Source organism: Odocoileus virginianus, chromosome 24 (genome assembly GCF_023699985.2).
Source record: "Odocoileus virginianus isolate 20LAN1187 ecotype Illinois chromosome 24, Ovbor_1.2, whole genome shotgun sequence".
Classification (NCBI taxonomy): domain Eukaryota; kingdom Metazoa; phylum Chordata; class Mammalia; order Artiodactyla; family Cervidae; genus Odocoileus; species Odocoileus virginianus.
The window spans coordinates 293,103-309,092 of NC_069697.1; positions in this window are offsets into that span (position 1 = coordinate 293,103).

Genomic DNA, 15,990 nt, shown 5'->3' on the forward strand with positions numbered 1-15,990 from the left:
TACCTGCTCCAGTGTTCTTGCCTGGAGAATTCCATGGACAGAGGAGCCTGGCAGGCTTTGGTTCATGGGGTCACAAAGAGTCAGACAAAACTGAGTGACTTTCACTTTCAATTAGATAAATAAAAAGAAATAAAATCTCAATTCAAATCTCTGTAGGTGGAAATACCTAAGAAATAAATCATATATTAATTGGAATAAAAATGTTTGTAAATATATATATTGAAAAGAAACTAAGCCATTTACCTAGAACTGTGTATACTAGAATTCAGTAAGGTAACCAGATAGAAAATTAGCAAACAAAAATTAGTAGCCTTAGATCTCATACTCACACACATGAATAGATTACATAAATGTTTTTAGAAGATTTCATTTTAAAACAGAAATAAAAACTTTATTAAATTATAAGTTTAAAATTATGTAATACATTATGATAATCTCTAGTATGTTACCAATGAAACTAAAGAAAAATTAAGTGGAAAATAAACCATATTTATTGATAGGAATGCTCAATATTCTAAATATTTTAACAACTCAAATTAATCTACAAATTAAGTAAAATCATAACCAGAAGAATTTCATGGGACTTGATAAAGTGATTTTAAAATTAATATAGAGCAGGAAGTGCTTAAGAAAAACCAGGACAATCTTAAAAATAAAAAAGCAACTGTGCAATGTATTCAACTAGATATCAGAAGTATAGACCTAAAATTAAAATAGTGATAAAGCATCACATATAATATGAGGCAAAATGGATTAATCATATATACTTGAGTAAAATTCTGAACTTTTCATTCTGGAAATATGGAAAATCCAGAATTTTACTCAGGTATGTGAAGTAATTTAATGTATGATGAAGGTCAGGATAACAAACCAGCAGGAAATGATGAAGAACTCAATGTTTTGGGTAAATGAAAAGGTAGAGAAGCAGAGTCTTATCTCAGATCATTAAATGAAATAAATTTCAGCTCATCTAAAAACCTAAATGAAAATATTGCATATTAGTAATAAATATGGTGGGGTGTGTTTATGGTATAGGGGGAAAGAAGGCCTTAAAACACAAAGAGCAAATGTCACAGAGGAAAAGGTTAACAAGTTTGTCTAAACTGAAACTAAAAGCACAGTGAAAGAGTAATCATTACCTTGCGACCTCATATTTATTAGCGACATGTACAAGAGATAAGCAATTAACATCGGGAAAATGTTAGTGTATCATGTAACTTTTGTGTATATACTCATCAAAATCAATAAGCTAGAGACAAACAAGCCAACAGAAAAACGGGCAAGGGATATAAACAGATAATAAGAGGAGACTTCAGTCCAGCTCAGTTCAGTCGCTCACTCGTCTCCGACTCTTTGCGACCCCATGAAACGCAGCACGCCAGGCCTCCCTGTCCATCACCAACTCCCAGAGTTTATTCAAACTCATGTCCATCAGTCGGTGATGCCATCCAGCCATCTCATCCTCTGTCGTCCCCTTCTCCTCCTGCCCCCAACCCCTCCAAGCATCAGAGTATTTTTCAATGAGTCAACTCTTTGCATGAAGTGGCCAAAGTATTGGAGTTTCAGCTTCAGCATCAGTCCTTCCAATGAACACCCAGGACTGATCTCCTTTAGGATGGACTGCTTAGATCTCCTTGCAGTCCAAGGGACTCTCAAGAGTCTTCTCCAACACCACAGTTCAAAAGCATCAATTTTTCGGCACTCAGCTTTCTTCACAGTCCAACTCTCACATCCATACGTGACCACTGGAAAAACCATAGCCTTGACTAGACGGACCTTTGTTGACAAAGTAATGTCTCTGCTTTTTAATATGCTATCTAGATTGGTCATAACTTTCCTTCCAAGGAGTAAGCGTCTTTTAATTTCATGGCTGCAATCACCATCTGCAGTGATTTTGGAGCCCCCCCCCCAAATAAAGTCTGACACTGTTTTCCACCGTTTCCCCATCTATTTCCCATGAAGTGATGGCACCAGATGCCATGATCTCAGTTTTCTGAATGTTAAGCTTTAAGCCAACTTTTTCACTCTCCCCTTTCACTTTCATCAAGAAGCTTTTTAGTTCCTCTTCACTATCTGCCACAAGTGTGGTGTCATCTGCATATCTGAGGTTATTGATATTTCTCCTGGCAATCTTGATTCCAACTTGTGCTTCTTCCAGCCCAGCATTTCTCATGATGTACTTTGCATATAAGTCAAATAAGCAGGGTGACAATATACAGCCTTGACTTACTCCTTTTCCTATTTGGAACCAGTCTGTTTTTCCATGTCCAGTTCTAACTGTTGCTTCCTGTCCTGCATATAGGTTTCTCAAGAGGCAGGTCAGGTGGTCTGGTATTCCCATGTCTTTCAGAATTTTCCACAGTTTGTTGTGATCCACACAGTCAAAGACTTTGGCATAGTCAATAAAGCAGAAATAGATGTTTTTCTGGAACTCTCTTGCTTTTTCAATGATCCGGCAAATGTTGGCAATTTGATCTCTGGCTCCTCTGCCTTTTCTAAAACCAGCTTGAACATCTGGCAGTTCACGGTTCACATATTGCTGAAGCCTGGCTTGGAGAATTTTGAGCATTACTTTACTAGCGTGTGAGATGAGTGCAATTGTGTGGTAATTTAAGCATTCTTTGGGATTGCCTTTCTTTGGGATTGGAATGAAAACTGACCTTTTCCAGTCCTATGGCCACTGCTGAGTGTTCCAAATTTGCTGGCATTTTGAGTGCAGCACTTTCTCAGCATCATCTTTCAGGATTTGAAATAGCTCAACTGGAGTTCCATCACCTCCACTAGCTTTGTTCATAGTGATGCTTTCTCAGGCCTACTTGACTTCGCATTCCAAGATGTCTGGCTCTAGGTGAGTGATCACACCAATGTGATTATTTGGGTCATGAAGATCTTTTTTGTACAGTTCTGTGCGTTCTTGTCACCTCTTCTTGATATCTTCTGCTTCTGTTAGGTCCATACCATTTCTGTCCTTTATTGAACCCATCTTTGCATGAAAGATTCCCTTGGTATCTCTAATTTTCTTGAAGAGATCACTAGTCTTCCCTTTTCTGTTGTTTTCCTCTATTTCTATTTTTCTTCTTCTCTTCTACACAGAAAAGAAGACTTAACTGACCAATAAACATTAAAAAATACATTCTACATTTCTGATAGTAAGAAAAATGTAAATTAAAATGATTTATCAGCTTTTGATCTCACAGGGAGGCAAAACGCAAAATTTTAGTAATATCCACTGTCAACAAGGATGTAAGGCAACAATGTGGTCTTTGCAGAGCAGATGGGAGTGTGAATCAGCACAGCCATTTGGGTAAACAACTTGGGAGGCTCTTTTAAATGTGAAAACGTGCAAACTCTAGCTTTGTTTACAGAATGAAGAACTGGAAAGAAGTTGATGATTACTGGGGAGAGGGAAACTATAGAATGAAGCAAATTTTTATATTCTAGCATGACACATGTCTTAAGTTATCATTAAGTAAGCAAAGAAAACAAAAGATCAAAACAAACTAAAAAGAAGACTGCAAATTAGTAAATTACAATATGATAGTTTGGGAAAAGTACAATGAAAACCAAAACTGTGTAATTTTACAAATGTAAGTACAGAGAAAAAGTTCTAGATATGTGCCTATGAACTTCATAACAGTGTTACTCTTATAAAGGGGGAGTGGGGATCAGGGCACAGAAAAGGGCCAAATATGGAGACAGACTGTTTCCTGGGATGTCTGGGGCAAGTTCATATCTAATTTTGTTTTAATCACTGGTTGACTTACCTCTAGAGGGCTTCCCTGATGTCTCAGATGGTAAAGAATATGCCTGCAGTGCAGGAGTCCAGGGTTTTATACCTGGGTTGGGAAGATACCCTGGAGAAGGGAATAGCTAACCACGCCAATGTTCTTGCCTGGAGAATTCCATGGACAGTGGAGCCTCACAGGCTACATTCAGTCCATGGGGTTGTAAAGAGAGAGACGCGACTGAACAACTTTCACTTTCACTGACTTACCTCTATTCAAATTACTTTCCATTCTTACCACTATTCTATATTTTTGGAGCAATAAGAACCATAGGAATATTCATAAAATCGTGCCAGGCATTATTATAAACATGCCAGATAAATGTATGTATATTCCATATGGATATTATGCTTTTTCAAGATGACTACAATTAGATTTATCATTCTACATCCTCTTCTTACAACGTGATATTTACATACATTCCATACAGGTGGCACTAGTGGTGAAGAACCTGCCTGCCAATGGAGGAGATCTAAAAGATACGAGTTGATCCCTGGGTCAAGAAGATCCCCTGCAGGAGGGCATGGCAACCCACTCCAGTATTCTTGCCTGGAGAATCCCATGGATAGAGGATTCTGGTGGGCTATGGTCCATAGGGTCACAAAGAGCTGGACATGAGTGAAGGGACTTAGCACACACACATTGAGAAATGGGATCTATGTTCCTTTCCTGTGAATCTGAGTGAGCCTGTGACAACAGTGGAAGTGACATAATACAGCTTCTAAGATTTTTGAGATATGTGTTCTTGAAATCCAGCTACCATGCTGTAAGGAAGTCCAGGTTACATGAAAAGGCCACCTTTAGCAGTTCCTGCTAAAATCCCAGCTGATTTGTAACCTTTACCTATTGCTTCATAATAAATCACCCCCAAATTTAGTGGAATAGAGCAGTAATTATTTTATTATTATCTCTCATGGTTTGAGGGGTTGACTTGGCTCAGCTGGTAGTTCTCAGGATCTCTCATTCATTTGCTATCAGACCATGTCTGGGCAGAAGTCATTTCAAAGACTTCCTCACTTACAGTAGTTATTGGCTGAGACCTCATCTAGGGCTGTGTGCTGGAACACCTACATGTTTAGGCTTCCGCATGGTGTCTGGGTTCTAAGAGTGAGCATCCAAAAAGAAAGCCAGGCAAAGTTGTATAGCTGTTTATGACCCAGCCTTGAAAGTCATATAACTTCATTTCTCTCATACTTTATTGAATGAAGCAGTCACAGAGTCCTTCCCAGTGTCAGGGGGGGAGATACAGATTCCAACTCTTGGAGGGGAAATAATAAATTTACACTGTAAGGACCTGTGAAATGGGAAATGTTGTTCTAGCCATCTTGGGAAAATACAATTTGCCACAGTCTACAACAATGCTATTATCATGACCATTTACAAATAAGAAAACTGAGGCACAAAAAAGGAAGATAACTTGCTTGCAGACACAAAGATAGCATGCATGAGAGCTAAGATTTAAATCAAGTAGTCTGATTCCAGGGCTTAAAGGCTTGACCTCTATTCTATGTCATGCTACCTCTCTCTAATAAAACACATCATTCTTGTATGAATGTATGTGAGAGAATTTAATTTTATCACACTTAAATCCTGAGATAACATAAAACATTCATAACTGGTCCTAGTTCATATAGGCTTTCAATAAATATTTGTTATTTCTTAGCTGGAAATAAGGAAGAAATAAAGAATAAGAAATAAGGAAGGCTGAGTGCCAAAGAACTGATGCTTTCAAATTGTGGTACTGGAGAAGACTCTTGAGAGTCCCTTGGACTACAAGGAGATCTAACCAGTCAAGTCTAAAGGAAATCAGTCCTGAATATTCATTGGAAGGACTGATGCTGAAGCTGAAACTCCAATACTTTGGACACCTGATGTGAAGAACTGACTCATTGGAAAAGACCCTGATGCTGGGAAAGATTGAAGACAGGAGGACAAGGGGATGACAGAGGATGAGATGGTTGGATGGCATCACCAACTCAATGGACATGAGTTTGAGCAAGCTCCAGGAGTTAGTGATGGACAGGGAGGCTGAGCATGCTGCATATCTGGGGTTGCAAAGAGTCAGACAAGACTTAGGGACTGAACTAAATTGACTGAACTAAATAAATTAATAGGAGCAATACTGTTCATGTTAGTAACAAGACATGAACTTGGACAAACTCCTGGAGATGGTGAGAGACAGGGAAGCCTAATGTGCTACAGTCCATGGGTTTGCAAAGAGTCAGACATGACTTGGTAACTGAACAACACAAGCTGGAAGATAATGATTCTTGCCATTAAATATACAACATGTTGGATGGGGTGAAGGGGTGCTTCCCAGGTGGCACTAGTGGTAAAGAACCCGCCTGTAATGAAGGAGATGTAAGAAATGTGGGTTTGATCCTTAGGTCAGGAAGATTCCCTGGAGAAGGGCATCACAACCCACTCCAGTACTCTTGCCTGGAGAATCCCACAGACAGAGGAGCCTGGTGGGCTACAGTCCACAGGGTTGCAAAGAGTTGGACACGACTGAAGCAACTTGGCATAGCACACACACAGTTGAATGGGGTGGGTGGAGGGAAGGGGCATAAAGAAGAAGGGATGTTCCAGGTAAAGAAGAGTAGTGTTAAACTGGTTTCAAGAATAGAGTTTTCAGCCATAAGAAGAATGAAATATTGTCATTTTCAGCAACATGGATGGGCCTAGAGATTATCATGCCAAGAGAAGTAAGCCAGACAGAAAAAGACAAATACCTTGTAATATCACTTATATGTGGAATCTAAAGAAATTATTGCAAATGAAGTTATTTATGAAACAGAAATAGACTTACTGACATAGCAAACTTATGGATACCAAAGAGGGAAGCAGGGAGAATAAATTAGAAGTTTAGGATTAGCACATACACACTGCTATATGTGAAATAAACAACAAAGACCTACTGTATGCACATGGAACTATACTCAATATCTTGTAATAACTTTAAATGGATTCCACTGTAATCTTGCTGCCAGCCCTCTGCGCCTCCCATCCTACAAGTAAGGGCCCTTTTCTTACATACTCCCAGGGAGAGGAGGGACTGCCACACTAGTGCTGAAGCACCCAAACTGGGTGCTTTATTCCTGGGAATCTTTATTCTTTTCCAGAACCATCCATCTCTAGACATGCTCAGAACCTGAGGGCTAGGCCAAGTCCCTGGTCTTTTCTTACAGTTCACAGAGAATTTTTTAGCCAACCTAATCCTAGGAAAGAAGATGCAGCAAAGCTAGACTGTGACTATAAATTTACTGGACCAATAATAAAAGACAAGAAGCCCAATGTGAGAAAAGTAAATTCTCTCAATATTGCTTCCTGTTTTCTTCCTTGTGTCCCTCCAGGGAAAACTGTTTTATTGCTTAATTTCCACCTTCCCCTCCACCCACATATGCACTTGGGGCCTTCTTCTTAATAGCTGGGAAAAATACCACCCCACAAACCTGTATTTAAAAAGAAACAGAAATAGCCATTGTGAAATTTGTCTCAGGGCCCAAGCATTTCATCTCTGTGTGTGTGTGTGTGAAGCCTTCCATTCATTTTTCTACGTGGGGTGGAGGTCTTTCCTTGGTCTGTTATGTTCCTCTCCTTTGTGGGCTTGTACTTAGGGTCAAATCTTTCTGGCCTGTTATGATTTTGACCATTTGACTTGGATCACAAGTTAATCTTTCTCCTGATGACTCAAATGAAAGTATAATTTTTTTTTAAAGCAGCCTATAATGGAAAAGAATCTGAATGTATGCATGTATACTGAACGACTTTGCTATATACCTGAAAATAACACAACATTATAAGTTGTGTTATAAGAAGTATTATCAACTATACTGCAGTTTAAAAAAAGAATAGATGAGTTTTGATTCCTTCATGGAAGTTTTCAGTAGTCGAGAACTCTCCCTGGTACAACCCAAGCCAAGTTTGTCTGTACTGGCCAGGGAAGAGGAGATGGATGTCTGTCTATAAAGCGTTCATGTTGTGTCTGGCACTGACCCAGCTGCTAAGCACTCATTACCTCATTCAAGAGAAGGTTTGTAACGAAGAGACCCTGGCAGCCCACCACAATTTAACTTCAAGACAAAGAAAATCAGAGAACTTTTTATTTCATCAACACCAGTGGAACCTTTCTTGATCTTAGCACTAAGAATTAATATCTTCTATAGACTTTATGGGACTTTATTTGTACCACTATAATTGTAGTGTTTTTAACACTGGCATTTATCTATACCTTGATCTCTCTCAGAACCCCCGCATAAGCTTTATTCATCTTCCTGTTGCCTACAGCATCTTGAATATAGTTGGAGCATGCTTAAAAGAAGTAAAAATTGAATAAAATACTTGGTTTTGAGCATGAACTTGCATGTTCAAATAGTAGTTGTGTACTACTTCTGGTACACAAGAGCAAGTTACTAAGTTACATAATTGTATTCTACCAATAACAAGTTTATTTAAGAAAACTTGAGTCACAATTCATAGTACTGGCTGGAAATTTATGACACATTCTCCACTACCAGATATGTGAAAGTGCTATCTGGTGATCATTTACTCAAACTACAGGCACACAATTCCTGACACCCTGAAGTCTTTATTCAATACTAGGTATTTTAGATTTTCTTACCTTCTTTCTCCTTTTCTTCCCTCCTTCCTTCCTTCTTTCTCTCCTTCCTAGCACATACCATTACTGACAATGTGTATAAATTCTAGGAAAAAAGGAAAAATAGATTCAGGTGTTGCAACAAAGACTGACTCATAAAAAATCACTCCATGGGATTTGCACAGATACTCAGTACAGACTGAGACTTGTTTCCACACTATAAAACCTAGTAATACTAACGGCACCTCTTTCTTTGACTTGAATTTAAACATAGTATGAAATCTACAGACGATTTCCTCATCTCTATTACCAATGAAATGGCATGAGGGCTATTTAAAACAAATAATGATCTTTATCTTGGTTAACTGCGTCTGCTCAGTTCTGTTTGGCTTTGTGGCCCCTTGGACTGTAGCCCACCAGGTTCCTCTACCTGTGGGGTTGCCCAGGCAAGAATACTGGAGTTGGTTGCCATTTCCTTCTCTGGAATCTTCCTGACCCAGGGGTATGTCCCTGCATTGCAGGCAGATTCTTTACCCACTGAGCCATCAGCAAAGCCCCAAATAGTAACCTACATCTTGGGCAACTATAATTAAGTAAACACAAAGAATCATCTTATCCTCCAACTAATTTCATTTGTGCATTGCTTGTCTGAAATAACCAAAAATAATTTTAACAAGTATGTCTTTAACAAGTAACAGATATGTGACAGAGAGAAAGTAGCACTGTGTTGGAGATCCAGAAAGTTGCCAGTTCTGGTGCTTCTCATTTCCACACTGCTACCTCTTTCTTTCAGAGGAAAGCAACACTTCCCTAAGGAGTCTTAATATGTTGTTTAGTTACATTATTTCCCATCTCCATAGAGAAAACATTTGTTTTCACAAGCTTTAAAAAACTATTTTTAATCTGCTTTATTGAGATAAAATCAAAATTCACCAATTTTAACTGCATGAATCTGTGTTTTGATAAATACAGTTTTTGAAACACCCATCACAATCAAGCTATAGAAAACTATTATCCTCCATGAGTTCTCTTGTGCCTCTTCACAGCAAAACTACTCTTAGCCCCTAGCAGCCTACCGTTCATCATTATGGCTTTGCTTTTCTAGAATTCTGTGTAATTAAACATACAGAATATAAATTAAATCTATCAGTCTACTACATCTGACTCCTTTCAGTAGCATAATTGTGCTGAGATTCATATTTAAAAGACTCTCACTGCCTACACTGAATCATGCAGGCCTCTTGGTAGATCAGTTGATCATATATTTGTAAGTCTGTTTCTGGACTCTGTTTTATTCTATGCACATATATATCCCATCTTTAAGCCCATACTATGTTATTCTGATAACTTTCACCTAAGTCAGTCTTGCTATCAGGTATAAGTCTCCCAATTGTGCTCATCTTCCATACTCTTTTCACTCTTATAGGTACTTTGAATTCCTGTGTACATTTTAGAAGTAACTTTTCAATTTGGCAGTCAAGTAGGCTGAGACTTTCTACGGGACTGTGTCAACTGTATAGGGGAGAACTGTTCACCTAACAATATCGAGTCATCTGATCCATGAAGATTGTGTCTCCATTTATTGTTCAATTTCTCTCAGCAATATGTTATAGCTTTCACTGTATAAGCATTGAACATTTTTGGTTAAATTTTTCCCAAATTATTTCCTTTTTGTTGGCCATCATAAACAGTATTTTCAATAATTCAATTTTGTTTATTTAATTTTTATTTTATCTTATTTGCTTTTGTTTAATTTTTATGTATTAAACTTAGATCCTTGACCTTGCTGAACTTACCAAATAATTCCATGGGCTTTTTTTTTATAAAAATTTCTAAGGATTTTCTAATATAGATAATTACATAGTCTATAAAAAGAGTCAGTTTTTATATTTTCTCTTATGATTTGTAAGCTATCCTGTTATGAGTGTAAGATAGACATCAGGAAATTTTTCCCACTGTTGGTAAACCCAGTTGACTCAGTACTATTTTTGAAAAGGTCATTTTTCCCCCTTTGCAGTGCATTGCCACTTTTGCCATCATCAGGTGACTGAATGTGTATTTGTATGCATCCGTATGTATATACATATATCTCACAGGAAGTTGTGTTAATTTTTTTAATAATTTTTGCATTTATGTTCTTGAGAAAGATTTGTTAATAATTTTGTTTCTTGTAATATTCCTGTCGAGTTTTTATGTTTAGGCTGTTCTGTTCTCATTAAGAGTTCAGCTACCTTAAATAAGAAACTTGTATTTTTCAAAAGACAACAAAAAGAAAATGAAAAAAAAGATACAGACTGGGAGATACAATTTTCAATATATACAACTGATAAAGGACTTATAAACTGAATAGAGAACTTCTACAAGTAAGAAAAATAAAATAGGATAATGAAAGAAAAATTCTGAGCACTCATGAAACAAAACAGAGAAGTCAAATGACCAATAAACAATTACAAAATGTTAATTTTGTTAATTTCTAGAAAACATTAAATTGAAACTAAAATGAGATACCAGCTACTCCATATAGTAGTGGTAGAATATACTAAGTATTTTAAAAAATATGGAATAACAGGAACTCTAATTCCCTGTTCAGTTCAGTTCAGTTGCTCAGTCATGTCCGACTCTTTGCAACCCCATGGACTGCAGCACACCAGGCTTCACTGTCCACCACCAACTCCTGGAGTTTACTCAAACTCATGTCCATTGAGTCAGTGATGCCACCCAACCATGTCATCTTCTGTCATCCCCTTTTCCTCCCACCTTCAATCTTACCCAGAATCAGGGTCTTTTCAGATGAATCAGTACTTCACATCAGGTGGCCAAAGTATTGGAGTTTCAGCTTCAGCATCAGCCCCTCCAATGAATATTCAGGACTGATTTCTTTTAGGATAGACTGGTTGGATCTTCTTGCTGTCCAAGGGACTCGCAAGACAACACCACAGTTCAAAAGCATCAATTCTTTAGCACTCAGCTTTCTTTACAGTCCAACTCTCACATCCATGCATGACCCCTGGAAAAATCATAGACTTGACTAGATGGAACTTTGTTGGCAATGTAGTGTCTCTGCTTTTTAATATGCTGTTTAGGTTGGTCATAACTTTTCTTCCAAGGAGCAAGAGTCTTTTTTTTTTTTCAAGAGTCTTTTAGTTTCATGGTTGCAGTCACCATCTGCAGTGATTTTGGAGCCCCCAAAAATAAAGTCTGTCACTGTTTCACTGTTTCCCCATCTATTTGCCATGAAGTGATGGGACCCGATACCATGATCTTAGTTTTCTGAATGTTGAGTTTTAAGCCAAATTTTTCACTCTCCTCTTTCACTTTCAAGAGGCTGTTTAGTTCTTCTTCACTTTCTGCCATAAGTGTGGTGTCATCTGCATATCTGAGGTTATTGATATTCCCCCAGCAGTCTTGATTCCAGCTTGTGCTTCCTCCAGCCCAGCGTTTCTCATGATGTACTCTGCATATAAGTTAAATAAGCAGGGTGACAATATACAGCCTTGATGTACTTCTTTCCCTATTTGGAACCAGTTTGTTGTTCCATGTCCAGCTCTAACTGTTGCTTCTTGACCTGCATACAGGTTTCTCAAGAGGCAGGTCAGGTGGTCTGGTATGTCCATCTCTTTCAGAATTTTCCACAGTTTGTTGTGATCCACACAGGCAAAGGCTTTGGCATAGTCAATAAAGCAGAAATAGATGTTTTTCTGGAACTCTCTTGCCTTTTCGATGATCCAGCAAATGGAAATTTGATCTCTTGTTCCTCTGCCTTTTCTAAATCCAGCTTGAACATCTAGAAGTTCACAGTTCACGTACTGCTGAAGCCCGACTTGGAGAATTTTGAGCATTACTTTACTAGTGTGTGAGATGAGCGCAATTGTGCGGTAGTTTGAGCATTCTTTGGGATTGCCTTTCTTTAGGATTGGAATGAAAACTGGCCTTTTCTAGTCCTGTGGCCACTGCTGAGTTTTCCAGATTTGCTGGCATATTGAGTGCAGAACTTTCACAGCATCATCTTTTAGGATTTGAAATAGCTCAACTGGAATGCCATCACTTCCACTAACTTTGTTATATTTTGAAAAATTGGCAACAACTTTCATTAAATTTAAACATACACGTGCTTCACAACAAAAATTCTAACCATGCTTATATACCCTAGAGAAATATATGTCCCTGAAGAGAGGCACAAGAAGATTTATATCAGCATTGACTTGTAATAGCAACAAACTGGAAATAACATAAATATCCGTCAACAATACAAAGGATAAATAAGTCAGTGGTAAAATTTCAATGAAATTAATAGTATAAATCAATGAAAATAAATAAACTAGAGAAATACAAAATAATGAGAATAGAATTATTGATAAGCTATTAAATGAAAGCAGAAATTCTCAAAAGAATGGACAATGGGTATATAGAAGTGGAACTCCACTCTGGAGATGCTGGTAGTGTTTATATCCCAACCTGTTTCATTATTCTATGAACGTCCACTTAATAATTACTCATTATACTGTATATTTATATTGTATGTACTGTATACATTTATGTATACAATGTATACAAATGTATACATTATGTTTACCTAAATGTATGTATTTATTACTGTACATGTATACTGTACATGTATACTGTACATAAAGTACATAAAAGTACATAAAAGTATTTTTCTTTACCTATGCCTTATTTTACACTTTTATGTTTATAAACAGTTTTAAATGGAAAGAATTCATTTTTACATGTCTTTAAAAAACACATCCTGATAATAACATTAAACTTAAAATACAATAAATATTAAACCTCAAGATTTCATAACAAAAACAGTGTGTCTAAGAATTTAGGTTGTCTGCTATTTGTAATAATATTCAATGCTTTTTAGAAGAGTACACTGCTGTCTCATGATTTTAGTGACAGTAAATTTAAAACAAAATTTCTTTTTTAGAACCTACACATTTCACAAAGTTAAAACCAATAGAGTTGGTGAAACTCCAAATGTACAAATAACAGTTTGTGATATCTTTTCAAGTCTCAGTTACAGTTGGCTTAGTTCATCTATTATGATAAAAATTCTCATTATTATTATTTAATAAGTTAATAAAGATAAACTAGGCATTAAGGAAAGAATGTTTTCTATAACTCAATTTTTAAAAATAGGACAAATATTAGTCTGAAAGGCCACTATGTAGTATTAGCCATACATTCTAGAATATTTTGTGTTTTGGTGGCATAAGATGTTTAGGAATTTTAATAGACAAAGATATCTTAACAGGTCTATTCAGTCAAAAAGAAGTTTGTTTTTTTGTTTTGTTTTTTTTTCAGAATTGACTGAAATAATTAGCCTTCTATATGCTTTGAGATTTTGTAGTTCAGTTGTGCTTTTTGAGAAAGATGAGAGAGATGGCAGGAAAAAACACAAACTTGGGATCATGTAGAACTGTAACTCTTTGCAAGCTACTTCATTTTTCTAAGCCTCATTTTCATTATGTATAAAAAGGGGACTAATATTAGGGAATTTTCAGATTTGCCATGGGTTATTTACACTGAAAAAGCAGTTTCTGACATATGGTAGATACATAGCACCCACTTTCCAGTTAGGATCTTTTCCAATTTTATGACTGCATATCTGACTTAAATGTAAAATTTTCCATTTAAAATTTAATATATTTACATCATATAAAAATCTTTCACATAACTAAATCTGGAAATGCTAGAAATAGAAAATAATGTAGTAAAGAGAAACTCATAATGTTACAGTTAAGCATTTTTACAAATACATGCACATATGATAGCCTTCAACTTGTATCTAATTCAGTTACCATTCCCTTTTTTCAAGCTATTTAGAAAAAAAGCAAAAATCTATCTTCAGGAGAACCTGATTATTCCAAACGATTGTAAGGGCACATATGATAGCCTTCAACTTGTATCTAATTCAGTTACCATTCCCTTTTTTCAAGCTATTTAGAAAAAAAGCAAAAATCTATCTTCAGGAGAATCTGATGATTCCAAATGATTGTAAGGCCAACAACAGTGACATGTAGCAAAAAGAGAGGAAAAAAAAAAGGCTAAAATCAGACAAGATGATTTCTAATATTATGAATTCACCAACTAGCTATGTGACTTTGCAAAGTTCATGTGTCCTCTCCAATCATATTGCTTAACTCTAAAATAGGGCTAACAATATCTGCTTTGCCTCTTTTACAAGATACTTACAAGGATCTAAAGAGACAAGAGTGAAAACAAAACCTAATTAGGAGTCTAAAGCCCTTTTGATTTAATTATGAAAATAAAACATATTACCACAACAACATTTAAAGCAATTATCCTCCAATAAAAAATTTTTAAATAAGAAATAAAGACCTGAAAGGCCAAAAAAAGATATCTGATAATATTAGACAAGAAGGAAAAAAGAAAGCAGTCACTGTAAACATTGAATAAATTTCCTTCTGAAAAGTCTTTCCTAAAACAAAGAAAGGATTTAAAATAGAAATAAATGACCTACACAGTTTACATCAGCAAACCTTCCAGATTTCAGAGCAGAAAATGGAGCCTGGGCAATTCACAGTCTCTCTGAAACAGTGTTTCATTTACAAAATAAGAAGGTTACAATGAAATTTATCCAAAGCTCTTTCTGACTTAAACCTTCTTATGATTTCATTTAAGGAAGAGCTCTAGTAATTGGAACATGACTGACATTTTATATCAGCATAGTAAACCAGAAGGCACGAGAAAAGAAGTAAATGAAACAGAACCTAAAACGTTAGCCTAATCAGAATCGGCAATTTTAATGGTTGCAAATCCACAAAACATCTGTACAATGCTTCTCTCTAAATGAAACAATCTAAGTGAAAGCATTTTGAAAATCATAACATGCTATGCAAATATAAAGTATTATTGACATCATCTTTACTTGAGCCCACCGACTACATGGAAACATCTTATACATTTCAGCTGTGAACAATCACTCAGGGTGGGCATGAGGGGGAAGGAAGAAAGAGGAAAGAGGAGAAGGATTCACTTTTCCTGTGTTCTGTCTTCCAATTGTTCCCTAAGCATGTACGTCTGTGATATAATACAAGTATTTTTCTCCCCAAACATTAAAACACAGTTATTTCCTAAAACATAAATAGACAGGTCTTTCTGTGTCTTTAGGCTAAGGAAACAGTTACTTTAAATTCTCATTTCTTGATTTAAGACATTTTAAAACAGGTGGTAAAGTTTGCATTTTATCATTGTATTCAATATTTTTCATATACTAGCTTATTTTTTTCTCTTCTAAAATAATCTATCATTTGGATAATTGGGAAGTGCTTTAAAACAAGAATTTCTAGTTATGAGTCACTGAAATGATGTTAGACAGCTTGACAGCATTATTTGTATTTGACCGTGAGAAAAACTGAGGGGTTGAGACAGAGACAGAGCAAGAATTAGACCTCCAAGGCTGTGAGCAGAATGTCAAACCTCTGGGAAAGAGTAATAATAGGATGGTAATTTGAAAGATGCCTGAAGATGGAAGAACTTAGCTGTATAGACACCTAAAACTCTCCAGGAGATAAATTTGTATCTTCATGACCTGGTTCCAGAACTTATTAGAAGTTGCCTGTTTCAACTGAATGTTAATTT